We start from the raw sequence: 10,036 nt of genomic DNA, 5'->3' as shown, positions 1-10,036 counted from the left end.
CTAAAACTTTTTCCGTCTCAACAATAAGGCTGTTTTGCTTTCTGATCATTTGTATGTTCACTGGAGTAGCTCTCTTAATTTCTTTCAAGAACTCTTCCTTTGCATTCATAACTTGGCTCTTTGGCACGAGAAGTCTAGCTTTGAAAGCTTATCTTGGCTTTCATCTGGCTTCCTTACTAAGCTTAATCATTTCTAGTTTTTGAGTTAAAGTGAGAAACATGTGACTCTTCCTTTCACTTGAACACTTAGAGGTCATTGTAGGGTTATTCATTGACCTGATTTCAATATTATTGTGTGTCAGGGAATAGAGAGGCTCAAGGAGAGGAAGCCAGATAAGGAACAGCAGTCAGTGGAGCAGTCAGAACACACGCAGCATTTTTCAATTAAGTTTGTTGTCTTCGCGGGTGCAGGGGCTTATGCCTGTAATCCCAGCGTTTTGGGAGGCCGAGGCAGGTGGATCGTTTGAGGTCAGAAGTTTGAGACCAGCCTGGCCAACATGGCAAAACCCTGTCTCTACTAAAAATACAAAAATTAGCCGTGTATGGTGGCGTGCACCTGTAGTCCCGGCTACTCGGGAGGCTGAGGCAGGAAAATCACCTGAACCCGGGAAGCAAGATTACAGTGAGCTGATATTGTGCCACTGCACTCCAGCCTCACCGTAATGATGGAAAAGTTTAAAATATTACATGAGTTATCAAAAACTGTTAAGAAAAAGGCATTAAGAGATTTTCTTCGTGCAGTGTTGCTACAAACCTCCAATTTGGAAAAAATGCAATATCTGTGAAGTACAATAAAGTGAAGTGTAACAAAACAAGGTGTGCCTGTATGTAGGTGAATATTCATATAATACTGGCATGCGAAAACCCTTTAGAGGCCGGGTGTGGTGGCTCATGCCTGTAATCCCAGCACTTTGGGAGGCCAAGGGGGGTGGATCACCTGAGGTCAGGAGTCCAAGACCAGCCTGGCCAACATGGTGAAACTCCGTCTCTACTAAAAATGGAAAAATCAGCCTGGCATGGTGGCCAGTGCCTGTAATCTCAGCTACTCAGGAGGCTAAGGCAGGAAAATTGCTTGAACCTAGGAGGCAGAAGTTGCAGTGAGCCAAGATCCCGCCACCGCACTCCAGCCTGGGTGACAGAGCAAGACTCCTAACTCAAAAAAAAAAAAAGAAAGAAAGAAAAGCCCTTGAAAGCATAGCATAAAAATCAGAAACTACAAAGGAAAATACTAATAAGACTAAAGGTTACATAAAAGTAAATACTCCTGTAAAGCAGCAACAATAAAAACAATAACAAAGAATAAATAAAAGACAATCATAAAACTGGAAAAATAGTGACTGCATAAATATTTTTCAAATACCAAATGTATTTTGAAAATATATATTTCTTTTTACATTTTTATATTTCTTACAAATTAAAAATGAAAAAATCAAAATTCCAACAGAAAAGTGGACAAAGGACCAAAACAGATATTTTTTTTAATTTTTTTTTAATTTAAATTTTTATTTCAATAGTTTTTGGGGTACAGGTGGTTTTGGGCAACATAGATAAGTTCTTTAGTGGTGATTTTTGAGACTGTAGCATACCCATCACCCAAGCATTGCACAATGTACCCAATATGTAGTCTTTTAACCTCCACTCCCCATTCGACCTTCACCCCCAGTCCCAAAAGTTCATTATATCATTCTTATGAAAATATGAAATTCTTCACAAATCTGCATGTTATCCTTATGCAGGAGTCATGGTAATTTTCTCTGTATTGTTCTAATTTTTGTATATGTGCCGCCAAAGTGAGCACCAAAACACACATTTTACAAATGAAATTACACAAATAGCCATGAATTTGGGTTGAAAAAAGATTCGTTTCACAACGATCAAACAAATGCCAGTTAAAACAAAGGGGTGTCATTTTGTTTACTAGATTGACAAACATACAAAATAATTACAATTTCTAATGTTGTTGGTCATATAAGAAAATTACTGTAATTCTTCAAAAATGACAATGTAAATTGGCACACATTTTCTAAAATAATTTGGTTATATAAATTAAGAGTCTTCCAAATTGCGTTTACTTTGCCCAGCAATGTGACTTTCAGGAATTTATCCTAAAAAAGAAGTAGAAGTTTTAAATAATAGAGAAAAATATTAAACCCCCTAAATGGCAAAAATAAGAAGTAGGTTAAAGAAACAATAGTACATATGTACAGTATTATATTGTTAATAATAAATAATATTTATTGTCTTTGAAAAATGTTCATATATCTAACAAAATGGTTTATAGAGTATGGTCCTATTTTTATTACATGTTATATATTTGCACATATCCACAGATAGAGAAAATCTGAAAGAATTTAAGAGTTAAACTCTTCTGTTTGTAAGAAACCAAGGCTGATTTAGCCAACTTAAAGAAAAAAGAGGGAATGAAATTATTGGAAAAATGCTGGAATATCTCATGAAATTGCAGGAAGCGTTACACTTTTTTTTTTTTTTGAGACAGTGTCTTGCTCTGTCGTCCAGGCTAGAGTGCAGTGGTGCAATCTCGGCTCACTGCAACCTCCACCTCTCAGGTTCACGCAATTCTCCTGCCTCAGCCTCCTGAGTAGCTGGGATTACAGGTGCGTGCCACCATTCCCAGCTAATTTTTGTATTTTTAGTAGAGAGGGAGGTTTCACCATGTTGGTCAGGCTGGTCTCGAGCACCTGACCTCATGATCCACCTGCCTTGGCCTCCCAAAGTGCTGGGATTACAGGCATGAGCCACCATGCCAGGCCAGGAAGTTACACTTTTAAGATATGATCAGATAAGGAAGGATAATGCCAGGATTCTTCTCAACAGATAGATTTGAGGAACTTCTCCCTCTACAACTTTGATGAAATGATTCCCATCTAGTCCCTGTGTCTTTATAGCCCAAAGGTAAAATTTTAGGAATTTTTCTGATAGTCCCAATATGGGCTGGAAGTGAATGTCTGGATTAATAAACTATGGCCAGATGAGTAGGAATAAGTGTATTCACATGGCACCTGGAGGTCAGTCTCTATGAATCGGAGCCGTGATCAGGATGAGGGAGCTGGACAGGTGCTTTAAGCGATGATACTGGGAGAATATACACCACAATGTGAAGATGGGTGGTATCTGAGTGTGGGATTGTGGGTGACTGTTTGCTTTGTCTGTATCATTCAAGGATGATTTGGTTGCAAGTGACAGAAACACAACTCCAACCATTAGGCAGAAAGTGGAAATTGTTAAAAGATGAACAGAAATGCAGTAAGAGCAGGGTGCACTGGCCTGGAGACAGCTGGAAACAGCGTCTTGGACACTGCTGCCCGGCTCCTCTCTGCATCTCTCACTTCCGACTTTCTCTAAATGTCAGGCTTACTTTCCTCTGAATTTCTCCACAGGAAATTCAGGAAACATGACGGCAAGATGCTCCCTGGTCTTGCATCTCCCTGTTTCACTACCAGAAGGAAACTGATATTTCCTCTATCTGATTCCAAATTGTACAACCCCGGCAGGGTGCAGAGGCTCACACCTGTAATCCTAGCACTTTGGGAGGCCGAGGGGGGCGGATCACTTGAGTTCAAGAGTTCAAAACCAGCCTGACCAATATGGTGAAACCCTGTCTCTACTAAAAACAAAAAAATTAGCCAGGCATGGTGGTGAGTACCTGTAATCCCAGCTACTTGGAGGGCTGAGGCAGGAGAATTGCTTGAACCTGAGAGGCAGAGGTTGCAGTGAGCGGAGATCATGCCACTGCACTCCAGCCTGGGCAACGGAGCAAGACTCTGTCTCAAAAATAAATAAATAAATAAATAAATAAATAAATAAATAAATACAAATTTTGCAACCCCAGAGAAGACCCTCATTGCCTTAACTTGGGCAGGAATTTTTACTGTTTTATTTGCCATTGTACCCGTACTACCTGGCACATGGCAGAGCCTCAACAAACACATTAAATGGATGTGAGAGGAATGAAGAAGATTAGTCAAGATGACTCCTGAGTTTGGGGACCAGTGGGTGGTGACATCATTAATTCAACCAGGCTTCAGAGCAGTAACAGTTGGCTTGGAGGGTCCAGAAGCATTGCTTAGCATTAGGAAGGTAACTATCAGAGTCAGACTGCTTGGATTTGAATTCCAGTTCCACCACTTACCAGCTGTGTAACTGTGAACAAGTTACCTCAACCCTCAAAGCTTCAGTTTCTCAATCCACAAAAATGGAGATAATAGTAATATCCAGTTTGTAGGGCTCATTGTGAAAGTTAACTAAAATATGTTGTGCAAAGTGCTCAATAATTATTGACTGATATTATTATATCCCTCTTTCAACCATGCTGCACTATGCTTTCAAATTCATTTTCACGACCTTTGCAGTTAGGACTGATTCTTTTCAAATGGTAGTGTAAGTTCATGTTTCAACGTTTCATGCCAGTTGATCAGTCTGTTTCTCCAGTAAGCAAAGCAAGGATGTGTGCTCAACCATACTTGCCTCACTGGGAAGAAATAACTTTGCAGTGCCTACCTTTGCTCTGGTCCATGTCATAGCAGAGCCTGTGCTATAAGAAGAGTTTGTAGGTTGCACAAGACAGGTATGCTCTTGGCAGGCTTTCAGAAGGCAGTAGCCAGAAGATAGTAACTGCCATGTTACCAAATATTCAGAGAACACAGCCCCGGCCCAGCAGACGCTGGGAGTGTATGGGGACAAGTATACAGTCATGCTCCCTCATTACTGCTACACACCCGAAGGTGGGATACCCAAAAAGGTGTGGCCTCTCCAAATCTTAAGATTGAAGCTAATTTTCCCTTCTCTTAAGTTTTTAAGTATCAGGTAAGGGATTGAAATACATTTTTTAAAGTAGAGAGTATGTAAGTTTGAAAGCAGAAACTACTTATTTGGTCTTTTTAATTTCTCTGTATACAAGAACTATGGCTTTGGAGCCACCTGCTCGAGATAGGTGATGCTTGGAAGGTATAAGTGGAACCCAGGTAAGAAGGAAATTTTGTGAGTAAATTTTACTTTCTTTTTATTGTTAGAACATATTTTTAAATCTTACATAAAGATCTTAGTTTTTGTAACATCTTCAAATATGTTGGAGCAAATTATATTTTCCAAAAATGGCCTCACTAATGTATAGTATGACTCACATGCTGTGATTATAGATATATGCAAATAACAATAGGTTGATTACATCCCAGTAGCTATTGACCTTTGAGTCATGACCCAAAATGCGTACCCTAACACTTGCCTGAAAGTCTTTTCCTATTCTCTATTCTGCCCTAATGCAATGTTAGCAATGTTAAAAGCCCAGGAGGTAGAGTCAACACCCTGGGTTTGATTCTCAGTTTACCACTAAGCAGTTGTGTGACCTCGGATGAGTGATTTGACCTTTCAATGACTCTATTTTTTTATTTGTAAGATAGCGAAATAATTGTCCCAAATTCATGGCATTGTTGTTAATTGAATCAATACAGTTAATACCCTAAATATCTTAGAACAGTTCTAAAAACACAGTGTATGTTTAATATATGCCAGCTGATATTCTTCTCCTTCTTCTTTTTTTTTTTTTTTTGAGACAATCTCACTCTGCTGCCCAGGCTGGAGTGCAGTGACACAATCTTGGCCTATTGCAACCTCTGCCTCCCAGGTTCAAGCAATTCTTATACCCTAACCTCCCCAGTAGCAGGGATTACAGGCATGCACCACCACACCTGGCTAACTTTTTATTTATAGTAAGGATGAGGTTTTGCCATGTTGCCCAAGCTGGTCTCGATCTCCCGACCTCAGGTGATCCACCCTCCTTGGCCTCCCAAAATGCTGGGATTACAGGCATGAGCCACTTCACTTGCCCTGATATTACTCTGGGTGGTATCACTCAAATGGCTGATACAGAACAAAATATAGAAGGAAACTGAGAAATACAGTAATCCAAGTACTAAGCTGATTTCTTTATTCTGGTTAAGAAGTGAAAGGAGGAATTATCTGTTGACTCACTCTACAGACACCCACTCCACTGGTCATTTCTTGAGCAACTGAGAGCATGCTGTGGTGGGACTGAGGCTACCCCTGGAGGGAGCTGGCCTGATTCACACACTTTCTGGAAGCTGAGGGTTGGGAATGGGGGTGTGTGTGTGGAGGGGAATATGGAAAGGAGACATCAGGGTACTTTGGGGGAAAGCTTAACCTAAGGAGAGAAAGGACTAAATTCAGTATATTAGTTGCACCAAGAACAAGTCACATATTTTATTATTTTTCCCAATTTTAGGCCCCACACACTTACAGCAAGCCATGCCAATCCTCGGCCCTCGTGCGAGAGAGGGGCAAAGTCTATAAAATGAGAGTCTAGGTTGAAGGAGCTGGGCCAGGAGTGAGCTCTGAAAGAGAGAAGAAGAAAGAGTCCTGAAACTTTCCTGCTTCACTCAAGGAGGAAGAAACAGGGCCCTGCCTCCCCCTATTTCCAGCTGAACCACACATTTTTTTTTTTGGTCCAGAGTCTCACTCTGTCACTCAGGCTGGAGTGCAGTGGCATGATCTTAGCTCGCTGCAACCTCCACCTTCTGAGTTCAAGTGATTCTCCTGCCTCAGCCTCCCAAGTAGCTAGGATTACAGGCACCCGCCACCACTCCCAGTTCATTTTTGCATTTTTAGTAGGCACGGGGTTTCATCTTGTTGACCAGGCTGGTCTCAAACCCCTGACCTCAAGTGATCCGCCTGCCTTGGCCTCCCACAGTGCTGAGATTATAGGCATAAGCCACCGTTCCCAGACTGAACCACACATTCTTAATAAGTTACTACATTTATCCCATCCTGTTTGCTATAAGCACCACCATATATTGAGTCTTTTCCAATTATTTTATTTAGGCCTCATGAATTACTCAGATATATATGTGTGTGTGTGTATATTTATACATATATATACATATACATATACACATATATGTGTGTATATACATATATACATATACATATGTGTGCATATACATATATACATATACATATATACACATATATGTGTGTATATACATATATACATATACATATATACACATATATGTGTGTATATACATATATACATATATGTGTATATATACATATATATACATGTATGTGTACATATATATATATTTTTTTTTGAGATAGAGTCTCACTTTGTCACCCAGGCTGGAGTGCAGTGGCATGATCTCAGCTCACTGCAACCTCTGCCTCGCTGATTCAAGGGATTCTCCTGCCTCAGCCTCCCAAGCAGCTAGGACTACAAGCCCGCACCACCACTCCCTGCTAATTTTTGTAGTTTTAGTAGAGACTTGGTTACACCATGCTGACCAGGCTGGTCTTGAACTCTGACCTTAGGTGGTTCACCCACCTCAGCCTCTGAAAGTGCTGGGATTACAGGTGTGAGCCACCATGCCTGGCCTGAGTTCAATATTTTTATGTCCAGGTAAGGATGGGAAATTCAGTTTCATATAAGAACTAGAATTTAAATCTAGTGCCAGTTCCAAGACTCATGAATTACACCACACTGACTCCCACAGTGAAAAGTTGAATTATTTCTTGAGATAGAGTCTCACTCTATCGCCCAGGCTGGAATGTAGTAGCATGATCATGGCTTAACTACAGCCTCGGCCTCCCAGGCTCAAGCAATCCTCACACCTCAGCCTCCCAAGTAGCTGGGACTATAGGCTGCTCCACCACACCCAGTTAATTTTTGTATTTTTTGTACAGACAAAGTTTCGTCATGTTGCCCAGGCTGGAAAACTTAAATTTTTATCCCCATAAATCCAATCCCTCCCTTAACTACAGTTCCAGGAAAAGGAGGGAAAATTGGACGGTAGATATCAAAGCAGACTGGAGGCCTATAATAACAGGATATGCTGAGCACAGCAGAGCTCTTGGGTTATCATAAGTGCCAGTCACCTGCTCTCATCCTGCCTGTTTACAAGTCAGGAAACGAAGTGAGGGGGAAATTGACAAGTAAGCAAACTCTAGAAGTTGTGCTCATCAGCGAGACAGAAAAACGTCAAGGTTCCACACAAAGTGAGCATGTAGCCCATGTCTCCTGTGGCCACACCAGGCTGGAGGCCCAGTAAGATAAATACCATCATGAATGCTGCTCACACCCACAAGCAGAACCCCGAGGGCACCAGCAGCTTCTTCTCCTGGCCAGTTCTGATTGACAGATTCACGTAGGCTCACAGACTCATAAATACTTAGTTCAGATCCCAGCTCTCCTGTGTCCCCTCATAGGGTTGTTCTGAGAAATATAATGAGACAACATCTGCTAAGGACTCACACAGTGTAGTGTTTGCTCACCTCACTTGTCAAGGGTAATTTTAGATTTCTCCAAAAGATTACAGAGTCCTGACAGTTCAAAGCCTTAGATATTTCAAATTAGCCTTCTTCCTCGGCCTCAGTTCAGGCTACCAGAACGCTCCACCAAAACATTAAATCTGTCTCATCGTAGTCACTTAAATACCAATTTGAAAGAAAAAATAGTTTATAAAACAACAGGCTGGGCGTGGTGACTCACGCCTATAATCCCAGCACTTTGGGAGGCTGAGGCGAGTGGATCACCTGAGGTCAGGAGTTCGAGACCAGCCTGGCCCACGTGGTGAAACCACGTCTCTACTAAAAATACAAAAATTAGCCAGGTGATGCATGCCTGTAATCCCAGATACTCAGGAGGCTGAGGCAGGAGAATCGCTTGAACCTAAGAAGCAGAGGTTGCAGCGAGCCAAGATTGTGCCACTGCACTCCAGCCTGGGCAAGAGCGTTTTTTGTTTTGTTTTGTCTCAAAAACAAAAACAAAAAGCAACTGTAAGCGTGTATTCTACAGTCATGCCACACAGTGCCCTGTTAATTAATATAATTTAGAAGTCCTCTTATGGTTATTTTATGGAATAGCACATTCTGTATTATGGGAAAGTGTGGTTTCCTCTTATTTTGGTGGGAAGAGTCATTTCCAGGTTAGAGTTCCTTATCTCCTTGTCATGGCTGACCTTGAGTGCATCCCTGGTCTAGGTGGCTTAATTCAGCAGTGGTGCTTCCTCTTCAGGGGTAAACCCCAGATGATTTTTTTTTTTTTTTTTTTTTTTTTGAGATGGAGTTTCGATCTTGTTGCCCAGGCTGGAGTGCAATGGTGCAATTTCGTTTCACTACCACCTCCAACTTCCAGGTTCAAGCCATTCACCTGCCTCAGCCTCCCAAGTAGCTGGGATTACAGGCATGTGCCACCACGTCCAGCTAATTTTGTAGTTTTCGCAGAGACGGGGTTTCACCATATTGGCCAGGCTCATTTGGAACCCCTGACATCAGGAGATCCACCCACCTCAACCGCCCAAAGTGCTTGGATTACAGGTGTGAGCCACTATACCTGGTCATGATTTTTTTAAAGATGTTAGTGGCACTTGGTACATTCACAATGCTATATAACCATCACTACTATTTTGTTACAGAAATTATCATTACCTTGAAAGGAAACTTCATACCATTAAGCAGTCATTTCCCACTCTCTCTTTTAGACCTTGGAAACCACTGATTTGCTTTCTATCTCTATGATTTGCCTATTCTCGATATTTCATGTACATGGAATCATTCAGATCATTTTTTTAAGAGATGGGGTCTTACTAGCCCAGGCTGCAGTGCAGTGGTCCATGGGTACAATCATAGTACACAATGGCCCAGAAATTCCCGGGCTCAAGCAATCCTCCTGCCTCAGGCTTTCAAGTAGCTGAGACTACAGGTATGCACCACGACTCCTGGCCAGACAATGTATTTTGAGAGCCAAAGCTAACCCATCTGACTGAGAGATCCCTGCTTGGGAGGCCCCGAGCCAATCAAGGATCCCCAGTTCACTGGCCCCATCACAGTCTATCCCCCTTCGACAGCCCCCAGTGAGCGGCTTTCTCAGATGAGAAAAGAAGGTTGGTTGAGCTGCTTCTTCAGTGATTCCCATGGGCTGAAAACCCAGTTTTCCTCTTCCCTGGGCTTGTTCTGACCCAATCTGTCCTTACACATCAGAGTCAACTGCTCCCACTCTGTGCAAG

At 41.8% G+C, this 10,036-nt stretch overlaps 1 non-coding gene across 1 annotated transcript; it reads right to left on the bottom strand.

Moving 5' to 3' along the window:
- Positions 1 to 1,690: 1,690 nt before the first annotated feature.
- Positions 1,691 to 1,797, bottom strand: LOC112608847. The gene has a single exon (XR_003116121.1). It is a non-coding gene; the product is annotated as a U6 spliceosomal RNA (small nuclear RNA).
- Positions 1,798 to 10,036: the final 8,239 nt, after the last annotated feature.

Source organism: Theropithecus gelada, chromosome 15 (assembly GCF_003255815.1).
Source record: "Theropithecus gelada isolate Dixy chromosome 15, Tgel_1.0, whole genome shotgun sequence".
Lineage (NCBI taxonomy): Eukaryota > Metazoa > Chordata > Mammalia > Primates > Cercopithecidae > Theropithecus > Theropithecus gelada.
This window is presented reverse-complemented; position numbering and strand designations above follow the sequence as displayed.